General features: G+C 45.2%; 1 protein-coding gene and 1 long non-coding RNA gene across 7 annotated transcripts in view; both read right to left on the minus strand.

Moving 5' to 3' along the window:
- The window catches only part of NDST2 (N-deacetylase and N-sulfotransferase 2), a 251,442-nt gene that overhangs the window by 179,699 nt on the left and 46,083 nt on the right, over window positions 1–25,660 (minus strand). For 5 of the 6 annotated variants that reach the window (XM_074958452.1, XM_074958459.1, XM_074958454.1 and 2 more), the window contains exon 2: window positions 10,562–10,641. The gene's annotated coding sequence lies outside the window, so the exon portion shown is untranslated. Of the gene's footprint in view, window positions 1–3,210; window positions 3,230–10,561; window positions 10,642–25,660 lie in introns of those variants that run through there. The other variant, XM_074958458.1, reaches the window with a different exon arrangement.
- On the minus strand, window positions 4,048–6,688 carry LOC141991553 (uncharacterized). Its single transcript, XR_012640386.1, has 3 exons — window positions 6,606–6,688; window positions 4,968–5,062; window positions 4,048–4,233 (listed from the first exon to the last, which is right to left on the minus strand). It is a non-coding gene; the product is annotated as an uncharacterized LOC141991553 (long non-coding RNA).

The following is a 25,660-nucleotide window of genomic DNA, read 5'->3' on the forward strand; positions in this document are numbered from 1 at the left end:
AGGGGTGGGCAAACTTTTTGGCCCGAGGGCCACATCTGGGAATAGAAATTGTATGGTGGGCCATGAATGCTCAAAAAATTGGGGTTTGGGTGCGGGAGGGGGTAAGGGCTCTGGTTGGGGATGCGGGCTATGGGACGGGGCCAGAAATGAGGAGTTCAGGGTGCAGGAGGGGCTCTGGGTTGAGGTGGAGGAGCAGGGTGCGGGGGGGGGGGGGTGCAGGCTCTGAGGTGGGGCTGAGGAGTTTGGGGTGTAGGAGGATGCTCTGGGCTGGGACCAAGGGGTTCGGAGGATGGGAGGGGTGTCAGGGCTGGGGCAGGGGTGCAGGAAGGGGCGCAGGCTCTGGCTGGGGGTGCGGGCTCTGGGGTGGGGTTGGGGATGAGAGGTTTGGGGTGTAGGAGGGTGCTCCAGGCTGGGATTGAGAGGTTTGGAGGCCAGGAGGGGGATCAGGGCTGGGGCTGGGGCAGGGGCATGGGGGGGAGGCTCAGGGATGCAGGCTCCCAGTGGCGCTTACTTCAAGTGGCTCCCAGAAGCAGATATGCCTTCTCCCAGATATCCCTTCTCCAGCTCCTACGCAGTGGCGCGGCCAGGCGGCTCTGCATGCTGCCCTGTCCACAGGCACCGCCCCTGCAGCTCCCACTAGAGCATGTAGAAGTCAGAGCCATGCCACGGCTTCCGGGAGCCACATGGTGCAGTCCCTATCCCTGAGCCCCAGACTGCGCTCCCCATCAGGAGCTCACGGGCCAGTTTAAAATGGCTCACGGGCCAGATCTGGCCTGCGGGCCATAGTTTCCCACCCCTGCTTTAAGGGAACTATGTTGTTGACTTCTGAGTAACCAGTGAAGTATAACAGAAGCTGATTTGTGCTGGCTTGGTAAATTTAAGTTTTGGAATATCCACCAGCTTTGGAGATTCCCTGCCCCATTCTTTGCAGTTCACCCTAATTGAGTGACCTCAGCTGGCTCCCCTGGGATCTGGTCACACCTCCATTATATCATTCTTTATTTAATCTCTATCATACATTCCCTCAGCCACCTCTTCTCTAAACAGTTTCCAACTTTTCAATCTCTCTTCAGATGAAAATCTCTCCAGACCTCTATTAATTTTTGTTACCTACATATGAACCCCTTTATTTCTGCTGGGGGGGGTTTAAACCAGGGGACCAAAATGGAATTCTGTACTGCCGGTGAGTTATATTATGGCATTGTGGCATTATTGACTTGAACTGGGACCGTATAGAACATTGTTGCAACCAAGGTCCTGTAGTGGCACCAAATCTTGTATAAAGGGGGGCAAATAAGGTGTCTAAGACAAGGTTATGGTTTGCTGGTTGTGATTATGCTATCTGTTTGCATGTATCACTTTTGTATTTAAAGATATAAGTATTGGCTCTGTACTGTCTGTATTTCAAACTTAAGCTATGCTTCTGGGTGACACCCCAGACAAGTTGGTGTCAGCTCTGCCTAGCCTGCTTGATGGCCCATTAAGGATCATCAGCTATACAACTGATTCATTGAGAGAAGGCAGACACCCGCCTTGTGACTCAGCAAGGTATATAAGGACATGCCTTTGGACAGAACTCTGAGGTTTTTCCATGCCATGTGAGGGACAGCTTGTCTTTGGGACAAAGAAAGCAGATACCACATGGCAAGAGAATATAAAATGCTGCTGCAGCTCCTCCATCTTGTCTTCAATCCTGCTTCTTACTTTTGGAAGAACTTTGCTACACTGAAGCTTTGAACAAAGGACTGATGACCCATCCCAGCTGTGGATGTACTCCAGAGACTTGATTTGAACCTGCAGTTTATTCTATCACTGCTACAAGCCTGAACTAAGAACTTTGCCATTAATGTATGTAATTGATTCAATTTAACCAATTCTAGCTCTCATCTATATCTTTTTCCTTTTATGAATAAACCTTTACATTTTAGATTCTAAAGGATTGGCAACAGCATGATTTGTAGGTAAGATCTGATTTGTATATTGACCTGGGTCTGAGGCTTGGTCCTCTGGGATCGAGAGAACCTTTTTTCTTTTACTGGGGTATTGGTTTTCATAACCGTTTGTCCCCATAACAAGTGGCACTGGTGGTTATACTAGGAAACTGGAGCGTCTAAGGGAATTGCTTGTGTGACTTGTGGTTAGCCAGTGGGGTAAAACCAAAGACTTCTCTATTTGGCTGGTTTGGTTTGCCTTGGTGTGCCTAGAAACCCCAGCCTTGGGCTGTAACTGCCCTGCTTTAAGCAATTTGTCCTGAATTGGCACTCTCATTTGGGTCCCACCAGAAGCAGCATCGTTACAGGCATGAACAGTATTCTCTAATACTGCCTTTCGAGAGAGTAAAGAACAACAAAACCGCACTATGGAACTTGTAGAAAAGATTCCCACCACTTTGGTATTAGCCACAATGGGAGCCCTACTGCAGACTGCTCTTTGACTCAAGCAGCCATTTATAGCACTGTCAATTAACCCTGCTCTGAGGAAGTCTAACAAACATGATGGTGTAAACAGCTGAAAGAACCAGAGCACCCTCTACACTAAAGCTTCCACTAGATTAGCTGTGTCAATGGTAGCTTCAGTGGGGATTTTTTGGCAAGTGCCCTACTGCAGATGGAACCAAAGAGACATCCGTAAAACAAATTAGTTAGGTTTTCATCTCACTTTCTGTGATACTGGGTGTGGCGCAGTGTGACGCTTTCTTGGGGTATCCAGGATTGCAAGTCACCAGGTAACCCCCCGATTCAGAGAGAGAGAGAGAGAGAGAGAGAGAGAGAGAGAGAGAGACTCGCTTGTGCTTAACTGTGTGTCAGCTTCCTCATACCACCAGCCTGTTCGGCACCCAAACAATCTCCTCAGGGACCTGCCAGCCCTTACTTTGTGTTGCAGTTTAACAATAGGTGCACCCCGGCCCCCCTAAAGTGTTCCTCTGCAGTATCTAGACCTTAACTGAGGGACACTCATTGAAATTACCTGGGAAGCTGTCCTTAAAGAAACAATACACATACCAGCTTGTTTGATTCAACTGAGGATCAGCTCCAATAGAACATCACAGCACTGAAATATATTTATATTGAAAACAATCATAATGCTAAGATTTAAGAGCTAGTGATGAAGGATAACAATGGAAACAGAAAACAAAAAGCGTACCACTCTTCCTATAGTATAAACTTTACTTTAACAGGCTAATCCCTTGGCTAAAGCAGTTGATCTCACCTAAAGCAATCTCCCAGAATCTCCAATCACCAGGGCTGGGATGAATGCAGAAAGCACTGTCCTTTTTGCTTTCCTCAGTGAAGGATAAAGAGGTGTCCTTTTGCCTCCTTCTTATGTCTCCAAAGTTCACTGTTTTGTCCTCAGAGTCAGGATGACCTCATGGTTGATTCCCTGGTGTGCAGGCTCCATGTTGCTTTCACAGCCTCATGTTGATGTTGTATGCACATAAGCTTCCAGTGTGTTGGCTTACAATGCCTATTTTTTACATGTGAACCGAGGCAGATAGGAGAATATACATCCTTTGGTCAAAACCTGCTTGACAACCCTGCTTTGATTCAGACTTTAAAAAAATATTTTCCAGTATGTATACACAACTCCTCAATCATCATCCGCATCTACATCTCACAATGATTATGAGGATCATTATGACGTAAGCTTTTATTCGAGACCTCACTTGACCCTCTTTGGATAAATACTATGTGTTAGGTGTAGTGAGTTTATCAGGCCTGTCAGGAGTTACTGTTACAATGAATCCTTTGCCAGTTGGCACTGAGGCTTTCTTAGGGCCTGTCATGGGGTTCACTCATCACAGTGGCACCTCCTGCTGACCATCCTCGGGATTAGCTCTGCCAGCCAGTGCACCATCTCCTGGTGGTGCCTCTCCCATCATCTCCTCTGCCTGCAGACCCACCTCAGTCCAAGTACCACAATGTCCTCCTCATAAATCAGCCTCCGGTCGAATCACTGTCCGTATTTCCCCTTCCGGGGGTGGGTATCACTTTCCACCAGTCAAGCCACTCCCCCAGTGGTGAATGAGGGGAACCTTGGCCCTCCCACTGCTCTGGGTCCCGATCGGCCCAGGGACCCTATAGATAGCAGCCTCTTCCCCAAGGCCCCAGCACTTTCTTCATCCTCACCTCAGACCTGTCCTGTCCCAGCAGCCAGCCAAGAGCTCCCTATCACTCTGCCAGTCCCTGCCAGCAGCTGCTCTGTCCAAGGTTTCAGAGTAACAGCCGTGTTAGTCTGTATTCGCAAAAAGAAAAAGGAGTACTTGTGGCACCTTAGAGACTAACCAATTTATTTGAGCATAAGCTTTCGTGAGCTACAGCTCACTTCATCGGATGCATACTGTGGAAAATATAGAAGATGTTTTTATATACACAAACCATGAAAAAATGGGTGTTTATCATTACAAAAGGTTTTCTCTCCCCCCACCCCACCTTGCCTACTGGTAATAGCTTATCTAAAGTGATCACTCTCTCTAAAGTGATCACATCCTTCCCTACCCAGCCCTCCATACAGTTTCGGATCCCCGATGTGGCCCTCAGGCCAAAAAGTTTGCCCACCCCTGATTTATCAGGATCTGAATTGTATTTCTGAGAGTAAATGGGGAGATTACATGAGAGAAGCATATGTGTAGGTACTGGAAGTGGAACTTTCTGTCCTTGAGATTGGCAAACTTTGGCCTCTTTACTCTAATCCAATTCTCAATAGGGAATGAAACAGAAACCTCAGGATGGAATATTGTAACTGGTCCACTTTGCGGTAAAGAGCTGGGATGAATGTGGGCTTGGGGCAATAGAATTTTATAAGCTCCCTATTAGACTCCAGAAAGGATATAAGAGCAGACGGGATCAGGACCCTGAATCAATGAAAATCTGCAAGCAGAAGGCTCATGGAAGCACCTGGATCTATAAACATTTGTAAGCACTGCTTTCCTGGAGTAGTCAGAAGGATATCTGCAATTATTGACCTACCCCAGCATCTGCAAATCCCATCCACTATGCCAGAGGACAATATGTATTTGGCAAGACCTTCTTGGCAGCATCACTTGGACATCAGACGTGGAACACTGAAGAAACAGAGCATATCTGGACATTGATGAAATGGGAGAAGGACATTATAGATGCTAGCACCTTCTCAAACAGCTACCAGCAATTCTGCAAACCAGTACTAAATTCAGAGATTAGGAGATTTCAAGATTCGTGTTTCAGCTCAAAGAGACAGCAAAGTTAATGCTTTTTGGGCCTCCCCAATAAAAGGGCACTGTGACACAGTGTTCCCTCTAATTTTTCCCATACATGTGCAAAATGAATTTTGTTATGCGCACCAATATGGAGGGGATGTGTGACACATCACCTCCATATTGGTGCACATAACACAATTCATGTGGCGGGGGTGGGGCCAGGGGTTCGAAGTGTAGGAGGGGGCTCAGGGCTAGGACAGAGGGTTGGAGTGCAGGGGGATGAGGGCTCCAGCTGGGGGTGTGGGCTCTGAGGCTACCATGGGGAGAAAGGACTCCCCCCAGCTCTCTCCCCCGCAGCAGCACCTGGGCTGGGGAGGGGAGGGGGAAGAGGCACACCTGGGCAGGGCTGGGTTGGGGCTGGGGGAGGGATGCCTCACCCCCAGTCGCAGCAGGTCTGTCCGCAGTCCAGGCCACTGATGATGGTCTGTGGCTTTAGGCTCCCCGTCACTGGCGGCCTGGAGGAGCGGCAGTGGCTGTGGGCTCCTTTCCCTGCCCCCTGTCACTGGTAAGCAGTCAGCGGCTGCTGCCTGCAGGTGACAGAGAGCGGGGGCGGAGAGATGAGCCCTCAGCCAGCTGGCTGAGAGGAGCGAGTGGAGGGGCGGAGAGAAGCCCTGGGCCGGCAGGCCTAGAGAAGCACGGGGGAGGGACTAGAGACGAGAGAGACCGCAGTGCAAGTGAAGTGGAGTGCCGGGCCGGGCCAGCAGGGTCCTTGCTGAGCATGGGCCTGCCACCATTATAAACCCAGTACTGTCTGGGGCTGGGGGAGGGGCATCTCTCCCCTCTGCTGCCCTGAGCACCTGCACAGAGCTTAACAGGCTGCTGCACAGCTTATAGGGAACTTAGACTATGAGATCTAGAATGAAGAAAAAGGTTGTCTTTAGTCTGTCCCTTGAATTCCAGTAGGAATGCCCACTGGAAGGGTTAATTTAAGGCCTGAAATTGATGCTTTTTCCCCCACCCTGAACAGTCCTACTCAGGATACTTGGGGTGGGGGGGGGGGGGAATTCAAGCAAATGGACATCATTTGTTGTAAAAGTAACACGGCTGCTACTCTGAAATATGACATTTGCTTATTCTGGCTTCTTGGTCCTATTAATAATAATCTCATGAGTTTAACCACGAGTTTGGTGGAGATGGGAGAAGGAGGAAGGATCTTATCACCAAGCACAGGGTAGAAAACAGAAGCTAATTATTACTTCCCTTACGTTATAAATTATTATATGATATTCCAAATTGAAAGAGACTCCTCGATGTACATGCCCAAATTCATAGGTACAACTCCAGAGAGATGCCCTTAAAAGGTAACCAAGCTACCACATGCATTATAATCCAGATGTAATTGTAGGTTAGTTACGTACTCAGTCATTACCTGCAGGGGACTGAATCTTCTCCAAACACACTAACATTTTTAAAACAAGGCATCAATGAGACAAACAGAGTTAAGATGTTTCCAGTGTTGTTGTAGGCATGTTGGTCCCAGGATACTAGAGCGACAAGGTGTGTGAGGTAATCTCTTTTATTGGACCAACTTCTGCTGGCAAAAGAGAGAAGCTTTCAAGTTACACAGAGCTCTTCTCAGGTGAACATTTATTTCCTTGTGCAGCAGACAATGCTCTTCAGCTGCACAACAATACTACTGTAAATGAAACCCACCACATCCCACTGATTCCATACTGCTTAAGGGCCAACAATTGCATTGGTTGTCACCAAACCCAGCTCGCTGTCAGGGGCTTTCATACACTTATAGCCACAATGTTCAAAACCACCATGGGGACCTGGTTCCCCATTCTGCAACAGTACATCCCAGCCACTTCAAATATCAAACTTGTTTGAACACAAAAAGGTGGATGGAAGCCTGCTTTGGAGAAAATGAACAATTATACATGAAAATAACGAAGGCAGTTACCAGCTAAATATACACTTGGAACCGTAAGAGGTCATTGCATGGGTGCCACTTGTGCTCCTGATACTTGGCATACATAAACTGATTACTAGCTGCCTTGCTGACAAATTAGCACCTGTCAATGTACCCCATGATTCCTGTATGTCCTCAGAAAATCTGTAACATTATTTATTTGGCACTAAACTTATGAAATACAGGCTCACTGATATTTCTTTGATTTCTGAATAAACAAGGTCTGACGGAACTTGACTATAACGAAGGAGTATCACAAAAAGAAAAGGAGGACTTGTGGCACCTTAGAGACTAACCAATTTATTTGAGCATGAGCTTTCGTGAGCTACAGCTCACTTCATCGGATGCATACTGTGGAAATTGCAGAAGACATTATATACACAGACACCATGAAACAATACCTCCTCCCACCCCACTCTCCTGCTGGTAATAGCTTATCACAAATCTCTCCTCCTTCTGCTCTTTTCTTTGACCTTGCCTTCTCTAACAAAAACATAGCTATGTGTGTATGTAGAGCGTATTTTACATACACACACACACACACTTCCAAAACAAAACTCTCCACTACACACAGTTCTCCCCCCAAGGAGATGATGAGGGAACAAACATGTGGCAAACATTAGTCACATTGCTTAATGCACTATTGGAAAGAGCTCAGGTACTATGGTGAGGGGTACTGTGTGAGAATCTATATAAAACAGAATAGAATGCAATGGAACATATGATTGCCTGATCCTTCATGCTCCTGAGTAAGGGACTGCATGCATCATCCTGGTTAGCAAGGACAGCACGTCTTGGCACTTTTACACACCCTAACACATATTCACGCTTCTTCTTTGTGGGATTTCTCCCCTCCTTCCTCCAATTAAAGGGAAACTCCTCCTCTCCTAGACAATTCAGGGGAAACTGAATAGCAAATTCCATTAACTTGAACTCTGAGACAGTAACTCAGCTACTATGAGTCACTGACAGCTGGGAACAATCCCACCAGCTTTGGAGAGATGCCATATTCAGTGCAGTAGCCGCCCCCTTCCACACCAGTCCACAAAAGCTAGCAAATCTGAAAGGAATCACAAGGATGCTACTGCTCGCTAGAGAGGGAGGGGCAACCCTACTGAAAGAATCCAAGCAAAAGAAGGGCCTGCTTCAGGTAAGCTTCTGAGCAGAAAAGCACTTTATGTTCAACATCATTGTTTCTGAAATGGTCTGACCTGTGCACTGCAGCCTCGGTTTCTGGTTTGAAAAGGGGGCTTAGCAAGCTTTCCTGTAGAGAGCTGTTATATAATTACCAAGCCTCACCCAACCACCTCTCTGGTACGTGGAAGAAGAAGTGTACTCTTGTGCATCCATCAATGTATGTACTCTGGTGCCTTACTGGCAGAATTCACACTCTCAGCAACAGAGATCAATAGGTTCCCTCAATCCACAAACACACAATGGTCAAGAATGAAAGCACTAACAGGTACATACTAAAGAGCAACAGCTGTCAGACATTAGCTTCTTTCCATCTCTAAAATTATCTCCCTGAGTCACAAACATGGTTTGCCATAAGAAACTTTCCTGCACCCAGCCCTATTGAAACTCTTCGCTGGCTTCCTCTCCTGCATCCATTTCAAACTCTTCATCCTCCGCTTCAGGGCCCTCTCCAATTCACTCTCCCTGCATCTCAGCTCTCATTTACCTCTCACCCACCCTGCCACACCACTCCCTTTTCTCCTTAAAGTGAGGCTCTGAAAAGTAACTAAAAATAGCACCTGCATGACCCGCAGACCTGTTCCATGTGTGTATTCCAAGCCCTATCTGCTTGCTTTAGTGGCACTTTACTACCTTTAGCTAAGCAAACCCAACACAGCTAGGAGAGGGGCACTGAATTCCTTTCTTCTCACACACCAGACTGGCTTGCTGAGGTTTAGTCAGTTACACAGATATCACTGAAGGCACAGTATTTTATTAATAACAGTGAGGAAGCGCAACGAGGAAAGAAACCAGCTTGACTCTCTGATCTCAGGTTAACTCAAGTTTAGAAAGGATATCTTTTCACTTGTCATCCAAGCACATCTGAGATGGAGTTATTAAGAAAGAATAAACATGGAACCACAAGTTCCCCTTTTTTTGCAGTCACTTTCAAGGGTACAACCACAAAAAGGTAAAGGTCCTCAATATCTTCCTCCCATTAACACCTTTGTTCGCTCTTAGGTCCTGGTCTACACAAGGGAATTTAGAAAAGAAGTTCACACAGACGCTACAACCAATTCAACTGCACTGGTTGGAGCCTCACAACATTTAGCTGACAGTGATTTTATCATCACTATTTTGGGATGATCTGCAACCATTACTCGTGGCTTGGCCACTTGTGAGTAACGTAGCCAGCCCAAACACATGCCAATGCATTCTTTACACCACATCATATATTCACTTTCATCCGGTTTTCTCTGAAGCACTGATAGTATTCCTCATATATGCATTTCATCTGTGTGCAGCCAAGGTACAATCCTGTTTCACAATTACAGAATACCATCGTGCTTTCAAACTTCTCTTTAGGATTAGTCCCTGCACTGGTTTAACCTACTCACTTTCAAAAAGACCTGTTGGAAAAAACGCTCCTCCACAGCAGCAATACCCATCCCTCTGGTACCTCCCAATATTTCCTTGCCTGGAATGGAGGCTTTACTGAAATCACCGCTCACGAACTACTGGCACCTTCTGGTAACACAGCAATGGGAGGTTTCAGAGTAGCAGCCTTGTTAGTCTGTATCCGCAAAAAGAACAGGAGTACTTGTGGCACCTTAGAGACTAACAAATTTATTTGAGCATAAACTTTCGTGAGCTACAGCTCACTTCATCGGATGCATGTGAGCCTCAGCCCCCATCTCATGCCTGTCCCCACACTCCCTTCACAAAAGCATATTACTTCTTTTCCTCACAAGTAAAGGCATAAATATGTCGGCTTTGCTCAGACAGCGCCCAACACTTCACACAGGTAAGCAGGTTTGTGTAGAAACACACACCACTTTTTGAAGCGCTCACCTCAGCCACACCCTGCAGTGATGGTCTTTGGTCAACAACTGTACAAATACCAGCAAGTTAGTATTGTAATTAATACTCATTTTCAGGTCAAAGCAATTTTTGTTGCCCTAAATCCTGCCTTCCTGCCCTGCGTGTGAGAGGAGAACCATGCTTACTTTTCAGCTTCCCCCTTCTGAAGTACTGCAAAATGCCATGCCATCCACGCTGAACCAAAATTTAACAGCACTTTGATGGTCGACACTTAAGATTTTATGAGCTGGTAGATTAGATTCTCTCCGCTGAGAGCTTAGTTACAGTTAAAGGTGACAGGTATGGCAAGTCTAAATTTATCAGTCCCTCGGAATGTAAATCTACATCAAAGAGGATGGAGGTTAAGCTCTTACCTTTTCAGCAGCACCTTTGTTCAGCAGCCAGCACACAGAGCAAAAACCAACAATGCTTGGCTTGCAATCACTCCCTGCAGCTGGAAAGAAAGGAAAATGGGGCTGGATTAGAGACTTGCAGGAGAGGAAGATCAGAGCCTAAATAGGATGCTTCATTTCATACGAGTTTCAAGATAATCGCAGACAATGTTCAGAGAACACTCAGTTGGGGGGGGGGGGGGAATTCCCAACAGGACTGAAATAGCCAACAAGGCGCTGCACCTCTGATTGTTCCTGGATGGGGGCCACTAAGTGCAGGAAAGGCACGAAAGCTCATGCTCAAATAAACTGGTTAGTCTCTAAGGTGCCACAAGTACTCCTTTTCTTTTTTCTTTTTACAAATACAGACTAACACGGCTGTTACTCTGAAACATTTAACACAGGGCATGAACCATGTCAAAATAGAACCAGAGAAGGGAATGAAAAAACAGAGGGGTGTCTGGCTTGCCATGGTCTTTCTGGATCTGAAAGTCAAAGTCCAGGGGCCTCTTCATATGAAGGTCACAGTCCTGAGAAATCTGAAGTACATTTCACAGAGAGACCTTTCTTCCTAATGTAGAGTAAACTGAGGCCCATTGGTTCATATATCACAGCATTCTATCACGGAGCTCAGACTGCAGCTGTAGGTCCTTATGTAGACAGTCTCCATGTATAAAAATGCAATGTACTACTATAAACCAACTCTTTATTAATACTGTTTGAAATATGAGGTACAAATTTTCTAGTCTTACATAGGAAAACCCCAGAAGTGGGACTTTTCCCAAATTCTTTGCATAATCTCCTCAAATTAATACCAGGGCTGCCTGAAAGCCAATGCCAATCAGCCAGCCAATGATAACTTTTCCTTTCATAAGCCTGTAGCCAGTGATTCACGTAACTGTTCCACACACAGCTCAGGCTGGGCTCTCTGTCACAACCCCCATTTATCACAAGAGACTGTCAGTCAGTCATCTGTCAATTTGCCCAGGAAAGCCGCAGCTCACTCTGCCAGGCAACAAGAACACGTTTCACCACTTCCCTTATCACTGAAACCAAACACAGGAGTTCAGGGCCACCCTACCTTCTCTCAGCAGCAGATACACTGACCTTTTGGCTGCAATTTTACGCATGCTTTGGGTCATTAAACAAAAAAACATCTCCCACACCTCCTCTTGTTTTAAAAAGTTTTGCTATTATTCAGGTTGTCTAGTCCAGGGGTTCTCAGAACAAATTTTTGGTGGCCTCAGAGTGCGGTCACCAACTCTTGCTGGTGGCCGCGTTGACAATTTTTCCTAAAACACTTAATTAACCTTAGGAAAAACAAATAAATATGCACATATACGTGTCCAAATCATTGTAATTTATTTATGTTGGGTTTTTTTCAGACTCAGTAATAATAATAATTTACAGTTGTCTCTCTTCTTTACTGCACCTAAACAGACTAGAAACACAAATAAGGCACTTTGCATGTTCTTGTCTTTTGTTGTTGTTTCTTTTGCTTTTTTGGTTGTGCTTTTTTTCCCCCTTAAGACTTGCTAGCTGGTAAGTCTTCTGCTGTGAAAAGTGATATTTGTATGTTTGTTAATATCAATTTTCACAGCAGACTTACTCAGCCCCAGCAAGCTCTGGGACAAATTAAGCCTGGATAGGGAGGCGGACAGGGAGGCAGCGGGGCCCAGGGACGATGGCAGGGGTGGTGAGCCTGGGGCCAGAACCTGGAACCAGAGCCTGCCGCCACGTGGATGGAGCCCAAAGCCCCATGGTCGAAGCCTGCCTCCCCTTACCCCGGGAAAGTGGGGAATTCACCAGTTGCCTGCACTTTTTAGTGTTTGAATCTCTGGAGGGAGGCAGGGCCCAACCGCTGCTGGCAGCCTTGCGAGAGGGGCCACTGCTTTGCGTCCCCCCCATCACAGTCCAGATGGCTGTGGCCACAAGAAAAGGCCCTGGTGGCCGCATGTGGCCACATTTGAGAAACACTGGTCTAATCACTTGCAGGTTTCCACAGTCGGACCATGTCAACACTACCACTTATGTGGGCAAAACTTATGTCACTCAGAGGTATGAAAAAAAACATACACCTCAAGTGACATATGTTTCGCCAGCATATGTGGTAGTGTGCACAGTGCTATGTCAGTGGCCGAACTTCTCCCACTGCTCATTGGGGTGGTTTAATTAGGTCAATGGAAGAGCTCTCTTCTGTCAGCATACAGCATCTACACGAGAGATCTCACAGCAGCACAGCTGCATCAGTACAGCTGTGCTCCTGTAAGCGCTCTAGTGTAGACATAGCCTCAAACAAGTCTAACACATATGGCAGCCCACAGCCTGGGACCTCCCTTCACAGCATTTCCACAATACACAGCTCCAAAAAGAGAAACAGTGAACCAGAAGTTACTGGATTAAATGGCTTCCTGGCACAAGGCCACTTTCACAAACATGAGCAAGAGCCTGTGTGTAGCACCAGCCAGTTATATTAGAAGATTAAAAAGACAATGCTCAGGGAAGTCAGCCCAGAAGTCTATTCACTTTCCCTCTCCCACCCCCTATATCTATTTACAAAGTTAATGTAATTTAACAAGCTTTTTATTTTCCTATCAAATCTTTCAAAAGGGCTGGGCGTTTGACCAGTCCAAAAGTAATTGGTCAGCTGATCGGTCAAATATTGTCAAAAAATATCATAAATGGTGAAATATTTTAAAGCACAGATTTACTAGAACAGTAACAAGAGTAACAAAAAAAGAATAAGACCTTCTGATTTCTAACAAGCTTAGCTTTAGACAGCTACATATGCTTAATTACAAAACCAAGGTGTTTAGCTGAGTGACTCAGAAAAATGTATAACACAATAAAATTAAGGTCTCAAAAATGAAAGAATGGCCGTGGACTACCTCAGGGCAATCTTGCTGGAATACCTGATAATATTTCACCGTAGTCAAATAATAGGCAGTCAATTGACATTATTTGCCCAGTCAATTAACTGGTTTGCCAAACCTAATCTCATGTTAGGATCTATGTTTCCTCTAAGCTGCGCGGTTGGGCAGCCAACTAGGAGAAATTCAAGTGTCGTGCAGTTGATTAGCAGAGCCCACACATCCAGCAGTGTGTGTTCAGGTGCCCCTCCCACCTGCTGCTTTGCAGCCACGTTGCTCCTGCAGCTGTTCCCAGGACCCTCCTGCTGGCTGTGCAGAGTGGGGATGGGGGGGTTCTGATGTCGGGGTGTCCCCCTCCCCCTGCCCTTGTACCTCATCTATACAGAGCAGGGGAGAGGGGACAGCCTGGTTCAGCACTCGGAGCTGCTGCGGTCTGAGGTCTGAAAGACTTGAGCCTCTGGGCAGTAATTGCCTGTCTTAAAGAGACAGCGCACAATCGCTGAGACTTCCCCAGCAGCCAGCTCACCCAGTCTCTCTCTCTCTCTCCCCCTTCCCGCTGCCCATGTACCCAATCTCCGCAGAGCAGGGGAGGGGAGACAGGGCTCGGGACAAAGCAGGAGAGCGTTCAGTGAGTGCCTTAAAGAGACACGTCTCAGAAACTTCCCCAGCAGCCAGGACACACTGTCTCTGTGTCTCATACACATGTTCTGTGTTGCACACATGCACTGTCTCTGTGTCGCACACATGCATGCACACACACATGCTGTGTCACGCACACACACTGTGTCTTTCACACTCACCTCCCAACACATTCTTGTATTATTGTTGTTGTTACTTCTTGGTACTTCCTGCAATACACATATATTCCTCTGTAATTTTATTCTTTCAAAGTGTGTTATTTTAGTGTTTTGACTGGTCAATGCATTTCATAATTTTTATTTCTCTTACACTTAAATTTAATTCGTTGAGTAGTGAGTTCTAAAAGGCCTAACCTGTCCTGGCTGGAGTAATTATCCCTATGGTAACTTTTTAAAAATATTATATCTAGGTTTTTTGTTTCTACTGGTGGCGCGCATTCGCACATACCTCGGTGCACATAACAAAATTTATTCTGCACATGGATGAAAAAAAATTAGAGGGAACATTGGTTAGTATCTGAACATTTTCCCCTTCCCTTCTATTTCCATTATCTCCCTGGACCCAAACATCATGATGGATAAGCAATAATGTAGATTCACTAGAGAGGGAAGGGGTGAGAGGCAGAAAGAAATAGTTAAAAAGGGAGGAGATCAGCATGTCTTGATGGATCTCAGAAGCATAGAAATTAAGAGATGAAAGAGACCTATTAAATCATCTGATTTATCCCCATGCAAATGCTGGGTCTTTGGCTTTAGGATCCACATCTTGAGTGCTTTGTCCAGTCTAGTTTTAAATTTCTTCTTCCAACTCTACCTTTGGGGAGACTATCTCAAAAATTTAATAATTTTCAGGATCTCATTCCACTGCTCCTGGTTATGCCTCTTTGTACAAAGCTAAATTAATTCATTTCCATCTTTCAAGAGTACTCCCCTCAAATATTTGTAGATCATCATCACTTTTCTCCACTACATGCTTTTAGTTATCACTTAGCCCAGGGGGTCTCAAACAAGCAGCCCCCTGCCCCACCCCGGCCTACCTCTAGGCCAGGGGTGGGCAAACTATAGCCTGCAGGCCGGATCCGGCCTCCAGGATTGCCCCCCGTGGCCCCGCAAGCCCTGCGCCGCTCCCTGAAGCGGCTGGCACAATGTCCCTGTGGCCTGGGGAGGGGGAGGGGGAGAGGCAGAGGGCTCCATGAGTTGCCCCGGGAACAGGGAGCCGCGGCCAATGGGAGCTTCAGGGGAGGTACCTGGAGGAGCTGCAAGGCAGCGCATGGAGCCCTGTGCCCTCGCGCCCTCCCCTGGGCCGCAGGGACATGGTTCCAGCTGCTTCCCGGAGCGAAGTGGTGCGGGGGCCGGGGCCGGGGCCAGGGGAGGCAGAGAGCCTGCCCTGGCCCCAGTGAGCACCGCTGCCACCCCGGAGCCTGCACCCCGAACCCCTCCTGCACTCCGCACCCCAACTCCCTGCCCTGAACCCCCTGCCGCACCCTGCACCCTGGTCATTTGAGTTTGAGACCCCTGACTTAGCCAATCTACCCGTATTTACAATGGGTTCTTTGCTTGCATCAGTCCCTTCCATCTTTAATCATTTGTCACTCTTCTCTCAACTCCCTCAAATTTGTTTACATCTGTCTAGTAATGAAGTACTTGGTCCTCCACCTTACTGCAAGCTAAGGCTATGTCCACACTGGCACTTTTGTCACTCAGGGGTGTGAAAAAACACTCCACTGAACAACAAAAGTTTTAGCAACAAAAAGCACCAGTGTGGACAGCGCTTCGCCAGTGGGAGCCATGCTCCCAGCGACAAAGCTACCGCCCCTCGTTGGGGGTAGTTTTATTTCGTCACGAGGAGAGCTCTCTCCCAGCGATAAAGAGCAGCCACAAGCGCACCTTACAACGGCACGGCTGCAACAGCACAGCCACACCATTGTAAGATGCACTGTGTAGACATAGCCTAAGTCTCAGACTTACCAAGTGAGGGACTATTACCTCACTTTTCCAGAACAAATGCACCCCAGAGTCATATTGGCTTGTTTTTGGTTGCAATACTGCACTTGCAAGCTCATGGATTTGCTGCCTGTTCTCACTTCGAGATCTCTTTCAGCATTACTGCTTACCAAGTATCTCTCTCCCATTAAATATCAGCATTTCAGATTATTTTGCTTCAATGTACTAGTGTCTGTTTAAAGAAGTATTTCATTTTGATATTTCCTATCCACATTTCTAATCTCTCCAGTTTCTTGTGTGTTAATTCTCTGGCCTCACTGGTGTTTGCTTCACAAACCACTCACTCTCTCAATTCTGTATCACTTACAAATGTCATTAAAAATCCAGATCTTTAATAAACCTAAAACCAAAACCACAAGACAATGCCTCCATAAAATTCTGTACAATTCAGTATTACTGAGAGTCACCTGCGTGTTTACCACTGAGCACCTGTTGAGGCTTTGTGACCCATTCTTTAGCTTTATGCAAAACCAGGATCATAATGGATAAGTTTGACACACCCAAAGCTTCCACTCTGAAGAGCCATTCGGGTACGTGACAGAGAACCTGTTGGTCTTTTTTAATATAGTTATTAATTATGTGGAAGAGGGAATGAATCAGGAAGGAACAACATTTTGGATGACAAAATTATTAGTTAAGTCAGTCAAGTCTAGAGAAGATTGTGAGGAATTTTAGGGGGTCCTAACAAAGCGAGGCAACTGGGCAGCTTGGTGGCAGATGAATATTGACAATAGCAAGGAAATGCACATTGGAGGGAAAAGCCTGAACTAGTGATGTGTTCTAAATTAATTGTAAGCAGTCCAGAAATACTCATGCTGTATAGGTGTCACTGCAAACAGCTTATTGAAATCATTTACTTAATTATTTCAGCAGTAGTTAAAAAGCAAACAAGACATCAGGAAGGGAAAAGAATAATACTGAAACTACATCAATTAATACTACGCCCTCATCTCAAATTGTGTGTTCAGTTTTGGTCACCCCATTGAAACAGTATGTAGCAAAAAAAAGAAAAGTGATAAAGAGCAACGAAAATTATTAGAAGAATGGAAACACTTGCATGGGAAGAGAAATTCCAGAGATTAGGACTCATTTAGAGAAGAGGAGATTAATAAAGATAGATAAAATAATGAAAAGTATGGAGAAAGTAAATTGAATGTTCTTATTTATTCTCGCTAACAACAGGACACCCAATTAAATTAAAAGTCAACACATTTAAAGCAGAAGAAAGGAATCAGGGGAAATTATGCATAGCTTATGGAATTCACTGCCATAAAATATTAAGGCAAATATTTTAGAACTCAAAACAAGGATTAGATTTTTATTTGAATAAGACGAATATCCTCCACAGTTACAATAATTAGGATGAACACTTATTAGAATAACAGACTTTATGCTCCAGAATATAAACAAGACAATTGGTTGTCTTGGATTAGGAAGATGTTTCCCCCATTGACTTTCAGTGGGATGTGTATCCTTAAGTCATTTAGGAGCTTTTGAAAGTCCCATCCATATTTACATAATTATACATTATGGAGATTTCAGTGGTGCCACAAGTACTCCTTTTCATTATGGAGATTGTACCTTTTACCTCCAAAACATCTGATCACTGGCCACTGTCAGAGACAGGCTGCTGAGCTGGGCCTGTGGTCCCGTTCTTATTTTCCTATTCCATTTTTTGTGGGGGTTTTAAAAAAATTTTTTTACCATAACTTCAAGTTAGGACTCAAACACAATAGAAAGATGCTCAATCTCACAAGAACACGCAAAGAATGGTGAGGTCAAAGAACTAAAGTGGTGGTTCAAAAGATGGAAATTATTCACAGATGCATTTGCATGTCTATATATGGGTTCTGCAAGCCACTGAGCAATAAATACATCAGGACCAAAAAGCCAATGGGGATGAACAAGAAGGCGTAGAGTGTGATTGATTTTACAGCAGAAAGAGTCATTACACCACTTTTGTGACAGCAGCACTGACAGTGGTGCCAAGAGGCTCCAGTCAAGATCAGGATCTCAATATGCTAGGCACTCTATACAGACACAGTAAGAGACAGTCCCTGTCCCAAATAGCTTGCAATCTAATTACAGAAAACAGACAAGCGTGAAAAAGGAAATATTATCCCCATTTTACAAAAAAGGAATGAGGCATCCAGAGAATAAATAACTTGCCCAAGTTCACACAGGAAGTCTGCAGCATTATCTAAATTTCATCTAAATTTTTGGATTCCCATTCCACTGATTTAACCACAAGATCATCCTTCCACTCAGCTTCTTTAAACACTAGATGACACAGTAGTAAAAACCCCTGTGCCCCGTAACAGGGTTAGCACCTGCCTCTCACAAGCACCCCCCTTCTCTGGCCGACAATGCCTGCAATCTCACAGTTCTTTTCAGCAGGGCGGCACTCACCTCTCATGAACTCCCCCTTCCAGCAGATGGATCTCTCATTGGATCTTCAGCGACTCAGTCCTCTGGCCAAGCTGTCTACACTGTTCCCTTTACGGAGTACACTGTCCAACATGGCCTACCTCAAAGCCCTCAATAATGTCCTGTACCCCTCTCCTGGCTCTGGTCCTCAGACTGACCAACAGGGCCTATCTCAGTACACTAGTTGGCCAGCTTACATGTGAAAGTAAGTAGCAGCCATGTGCCACATCCCTTTAACTAACTGTATTTCCCTGGGCCTCTTCCCCGTAGACTGTCTTAAGTGAGTCCTGGCAGCCAGCCAGAAACTATTCCCTCACTTCCCTGGTCCCTGCCAGCAACTTCCTGCCTTAGCCGTTGCAGCCAGCCAGGAGCACCTCTTTCTCCCCCAGTCCCTGCTAGTAGACTGATCTATCCAGGCTCTTTCAGCTCCTGTAGCCAGCCAGGAGCACCTCTTGCTCCCCTGGTCCCTGCAAGACTGCACTTACTCTGGCCCTGCAGCTCCTTTTATATGAGCCCACTGGACCCTCATTGGCTGCTCCCTGCAGCCACTCTAGCCTGCTTGGAGGATCTCTCCACTGCTCCTCTCCTGGGATGGCTGTGGCAGGCCCCTGAGGCCTCCAAGCAGGGGGCCTTTGGGCCTCATCTACCTCATCATACCCCCGTGTAAACTAAAGCTGATTCCATAAGTAGCATTGGTGATGAGAAACAGGAAAAAATTCTCCTAGTCTACACAAGGACTAAATACCCTTTTACTGCTGCATTAACAAACTCTTTCCTTACTATGCTGGATTCAAGTAGCTCATGTCACTATTTCAAAACTTCTCTATTATTCTCCCATTCTCTAGCGGCTCATCCCCAGTCCTTACTTATAAGAAGTGGACACTAGACAATTTCCCCTCTGTTTGGAATCTTTTTGGATCAGAAAGTTGTCTTCTACATAAATTAGGATAAAAATACTCGCTCTAATACACAAGTATTAAGTGGCCAGTGAATGACATAATGAAGTCTCAGGGTTTAGCATCACTACAGAGTTAACTTGGTCTTTTACTCAGATATTGTCACTAACCTGGCTCCTGTCCACACACAAAAGCCTCACACAAATGTGGTCATGTTTTACACTCGGTTTAGTAATCCCTTCCCACAACTCTCTCATATACCCAAGACAGGTAAATTCTCTCACAATTCACTGGGAAAGAATCACAGAGTGGCTCATCTTACTAAAGCGCTAAGAACCATGGGATATGTCCCTGGAAATCCTAGCACCTCACATGAGTGAATGTACCATCAGTATGGACACACTCAAGTATAGCTTTGCAGTGTGGCTGCTCACCTCCAAGCCAGGTCAACCCAGGTGCTCAATCCCAAGTACACTCTGCAGTGAAGACATATATATACTCAAAGAGCTTGTCTACACACACAGGTTTAACTAACTATGTGATTTTAAAATTTTAGTTAAACCTGCGCAAACCAGGAGTGGACAATATTATTTTGGTTTAAGAGTGGCTTATTTCAATTTAGCTTAAAACCTGTCCCTAACTAACTTAATCTAAACTGAAATAAGCATGGTTTGAAAGAGAGCATGCATGTGGTCTTGTGCACCAATTAATTAGATTAGTTTAAAATCACACCTTTAGTTGAAACAGTGCAATTTTGCGTGTCCCTATGAGACAGACGATTGTCAGAGGAGACACTGATGGAAAGTGATATGGACACTTGTCTTCCCAGTGTTCTAAAGTAGGATGGTGAAAGGGAAGGGGCCAGTGCTAGAAACCAAACATATTTCCCAGGAGAAGAGGAAGAAATGTTGAAGGAAATAAGGATTGTGAGAACAGGTGATCCAGAAAGTAGTTACAGTCTGACATCAATCCAGAGCCAACTGAATCCATCACAAAACTTTATGGAGATGTTAAAGAACACGGGACCTTTTGCAGAGATGTTTAACACCTTTTTTTGCAACTACGGAGTTGTATATTTACTGAAGAAATTAATGTGGCATATTAAAGCTGAAAATATGACTTCAGACAGGAAAAAAGAATAAGAGGAGAGACTGGAAACACTGGACCAGGGACAAAAGAGAAGAATATATTTGGAAGGTTCTGAATGCTTTGAGGAGAGTCAGTATGGATTCACATCAAGAATGGGAAAGAAGTACCAGGGAAAAAGCTGAGAGGGAGCATCACAGACACAATATCATGACACAGAGACCCCTTGGCAAAGGGTTCTGTTCTTTGCAAACATCTCTCACCTCAGACCTGACAAACTCACTACACCAAATATGTCTTATAAGACTTTTATCCATAAAGAGTAACATGTAAGGTATCTACTCAAAGCTTGTAACCTGTCAACATCCATGACCGTGAAATGTATATATGGGTAACATTTACGGAATAATGTATTTATCCTGAAAGTATGCTTTATGGACTTAGGGTAGAAATTAGTTACCAGGAGACCATGTGTCTTGGTGATGGCCACTTGGGCAGGGTGCAGTTGTTCCCCTGCCCTGTTTAGCTGGTGATACAATGCAAGGCTCAATTGTTTAGCTTGCGCAATACTAACCCTTTGAATGGGAAACCATCTGAGGCAATGACAATCAACACTATTTAAAAGTAAAAAAAGAAATGTCAAGACAAAACAGAGGTTTGCCCTGCCTGTGAATAGAAACATGTGACATTCTGTAACCCAAAAGCAACTCCAAGGCACCCCCATATTTACCCTGGTGATATTATATGCTTTGTGCAAAGTATGCCTTTTAAGGTATCATTCTGAAAGCCTTGATCTGTTAAACGTTAATGTCCAGTTGGATTGTATGTGCTGTCATTGCATCTGACGTTATGAATATTGACTATGTACCAGTATTTAAATGTGTTTGCTCTTTGAGTGACATCCACAAGGTAGTTTACATCTAGTCTAGCCAGCACATTGTGGATGAACCATTCAAGGAATGGCCCATTAAGAAACTCAGTAGGCCACAGAAGAAGCTTATCCTCATATGATGGGCTTTCCTGTGGGCACTTCAGCCAGTATATGAATAATGGCTGCTATGACTCATCAAAGCATGCAAGGGCATCTGACTAGATCATGTAACACTGGACTCCATCTTGTGCCTGTACTTTTCCACAAACTGTGCTGGGGACTTTGCTTGGAATAATGAAGTTCCCTCCACACGGAAGTTGTTATAAAAGGGGGAAGTGACGTCACCACATGGCCTCACTCCCCCCACAATTCAAGACCTGGAAACACCTTAAGAACAAAGATGGAACCGGGGATGTGGTCCCAGGCTGAAGGGATTTCTAGTCTGTGTATGGAAGACTGGCGGACTATTTGTACTATCAGGGTGAGACACTGCTTGATTCAAATCCTGTCCAGTGTATAGAACTTAGATTGCAATTTTGTTTATTTCTTAGGTAACTAACTTTGATCTGTACACTTATTACTCAATCACTTTAAATTTATCTTTCTGTAGTTAATAAATCCATTTTATATTTTTTACTTAAAACAGTGTGGTGTTGTGCAAAAGGGAAATCTGCTCAGGTACAGGGGCTGGTGCACTGTCCTCTCCACATTGAGGGAGGGGCGGATTGGGAAATAAACTTACTCTGGGTGGCATGTGATATTCAACCTGAGAGGTTTTTGACTAAGGAAAGGGATGAGGTCACTCTTTCAATAAGTGGGGTGCTTACAAAGGGGGAAGAATTGGTAGGGGAAGTAGAATTGGGTAGCAACCTGGGCAGCAGTGACCGTGAGCTGGTTGAGTTCAGGATCCTCACAAAAGGAAGAAAGGAGAGTATCAAAATACAGACTCTGGACTTAAGAAAAACAGACTGACGCCCTTAGGGAACTGATGGGAAGGATCCCCTGGGAGGCTAATATGGTGGGGGGAAGAGTCCAGAAGAGCTGGCTGTATTTTAAGGGGCGCAGGAACAACCAGACTGGTATGCCCAAGGGCTCAGTGATACTCCAGTTCCAGGTTGCACCCTGAGGAAGCCCATCACAAAACAAAAGGCTGCTCTCAGTATAACACAGAGGAGGGAGAAGTATTCTGTAGCCATTCACTGAGGAAACCCCTTGTGGAGTGGGGGCGCTTTCATGAATGTTTGGATTTTGTTCTGTAGTGCAATCATTTATTTCCACCACACTCTCTTGTTTCTAATTAAAGCTTTATTCTTCATTAAATAAACCTACTTCTGTTCATGATAAGTGCTCACAAGTCCTGTATGGTCTACAGCAGCAGGGGTTTAAGGTAAAACTGGTAAACTGAGATACACTGGATCTGGAATTTGTGAGTACCCAGTGTCAGGGGAACATTCAAAGGGACTTGGGGATTGGGATGCACCTATTGTTAACCTGCAAGGAAAATTAGGGCTGGCACAGCTCAGAGGACTGCTGAAGCTACTACAAGAAAGATTCCCCTCTCGCTGGAGGCAGGGGGTAACAAGGTCACTCCGAGTCCTGGGTACTCTGGAGTTTAAGAATGAGTCTGATATAGGATTGCACCAAAGTGCAGTCTGCAATGTCCAAGAATAGGGAATGAAAAACTGTTGTGAATATCACACAAAGAAGACACTGCTAAATAGGTGGAGGAAGGTGACAAAAGGATAGTGGGGTCTATTTAATTCACTTTATATTAATGATTACTTTATAATCACTTTTTATTAGTATCCATGCAGCAGGAATAAATACATATGAAAAACTAGAGTGCTATTAGTCAATATATAGCATGAGTACAACAGTAACACTTCACTCTTATGTACAGTTTTTCATCTAAAGACCTGGAAACGATTTATAAAGAAAAGCAAGTATCATCCTTACAACAGTCAGGGTAAGCTAGATATACCGGAAGTCTGAACAGCTAAGTGGCTTATGCAATTTGATGTGCCATGCCAGAAAGAGGACTAATCATACCCTAGCTAAACTCAGAGGGGGTAGGATTCTAGCCAAAGAAATGAATGTTCTTTATTAATAATACCAAATGGAGCTCAGCTGTGTAAATAAAAACCCTTTTGCCTCAGCTGAAGCATCATTATCTCCTCTCTCTGGCATCCCTACAACATTCTTCTTCCCTCTACAAGATAACTCTCAGTAGAACCATTTGGTGCAAGTTTCTCATAGCAAATCTGTTGCTCATGCACATTGGGCGGTGTAAGTAAATAGGCTTGTTTGCCAGCCTGAGATAGAACTTTGGGTTTGACTTTTTGATACTCTTATATCTTACACTAATATATGTGAACAAAGGGATCCTTACTAATATGTGTGAAGAACAATGAACAAAGACACTGTGTGTTGCATTTCCCCCAATTTGATGGGGCTTTTAGTACAATGAGAAAAGATAAGGGATCCAGTTAAAGTGTTAGTGGGCATGGTGGGAGTATAATATATGAGTGCAAACTTGAAGACTGCCGCAACTCCTATCTCAAGGCAAGGTCAACTAACCAGTTGGGAGGGGCAAGGGAGGATGGGGGACGGTGAGCAGGCATAAGAAACACTAAAAGCCAAAGAAAGGCCTTGGCCAGAACACAACCTCACTCCTTACTCCTCCCATGGGATACAAAAGAGGTGGAAACGAAGACCCCAGACTCACAACCCTCCAAAACGGAACATGACCATAAATTGTAAGGGATGGGACAGGGGCATGCATTGCAGGTATATTTGGGCCTGCTAAGAAGGAAGAGGTGGGAAATAGGAATGGGGACACAGGCAAGGCTCTGCGGTGTCAGAGATGGGAAGGGGGACATGGGGTAAATGCTCTGTGGCATCAGAGCTGGGAATCGAACACTGGGAAACAGACTCTGCCAGTATGTAGAGCTATGGATATGCTTGCTTAGAACTAATCCCAATAAACATCGCATTGCCTGCACTTCAGACTTCTGGTCTTCTGCTTTCTGTCTGTGTGACAAGAACCAGGGGTGGAGGTAAGGGAAAGCCCTCTAACAGGTAGGAGCGTGTCTGTTTTTATCTGCATTTGGCAAGTTTTCCTTAGGCTGGAGACTAAGGGTACGTCTTCACTACCCACCAGATAAACAGGTAGTGATCGATCTATCGGGGATCAATTTATCACGTCTCGTCTAGACACGATAAATGGATACCGAAATCGACGCCTGTACTCCACCTCGGCAGGAGGAGTAAGCGGAGTCGACGGGGGAGCTGCCACGGTTGACTCGCCGTCATGAGAATGGCCAGATAAGTCGAACTAAGATACTTCGACTTTCGCTATGCGAATAGTGTAGCTGAAGTTGCATATCTTTGTTCGAACCACCTGCCAGTGTAGCCCAGGCCTAAGAATGAAGTTTTCAAGGAAGTGGTCAGACAAGTACTATATTTAAAAGGCAGCATGGTCTAGTGGAAAGGGCATTACGCTGGGAGTCAAAAAGACCTAGGCTCTCTTCCCAGTTTTGCAACTGACCCGCTAGGTGAGCCTGGGCAAGGCACTTCACCTCCCTCTACCAGTTTCCCCACCTGTAAAACTGGAGATAATGACACTTACTTTCTTTTGTAAAAAGAAAAGGAGGACTTGTGGCACCTTAGAGACTAACAAATTTATTTGAACATAAGCTTTCGTGAGCTACAGCTCACTTCATCGGATGCATGCACAAAAGCTTATGCTCAAATAAATTTATTAGTCTCTAAGATGCCACAAGTCCTCCTTTTCTTTTTGCAGATACAGACTAACATGGCTGCTACTCTGAAACGTTTCTTTTGTAAAGCACCTGAGAACTGCAGGTGAAAAGCACAGTAGAGCCATGTCTACACTACAAAGTTAAGTCGACTTCATGTCAGTTGACATTGAGCCTCCAATTTAAGCAGGTCAATTTTGCATGTCCACACTATGCTCATTGTGCCGGCGGAGTGCATCCTCACTAGCAGGGCTTACATCGACACACAGAGCGCCGCAGTGTGGGTAGCTATCCCACAGTGCATGGAGCCAAGTGGAACGTTGGGTTGGGCTTGCAATGCCTTATGAGACGAAAACATTGGCGTGGATGGTTATGGGAACATGGCATTAGCCTCCCATGATGCACTTACCTCCCTCCCTTCCTGAAATCAACGGCAAACAAACCAAGTCTTTTTCGCGCCTTTTTTCATAAGCCTGGGTTACCCACACCGACGCCATAGCACGATAAGTATGAACCCCACTCAGCTGTACA

Source organism: Natator depressus, chromosome 7, assembly GCF_965152275.1.
Source record: "Natator depressus isolate rNatDep1 chromosome 7, rNatDep2.hap1, whole genome shotgun sequence".
Classification (NCBI taxonomy): domain Eukaryota; kingdom Metazoa; phylum Chordata; order Testudines; family Cheloniidae; genus Natator; species Natator depressus.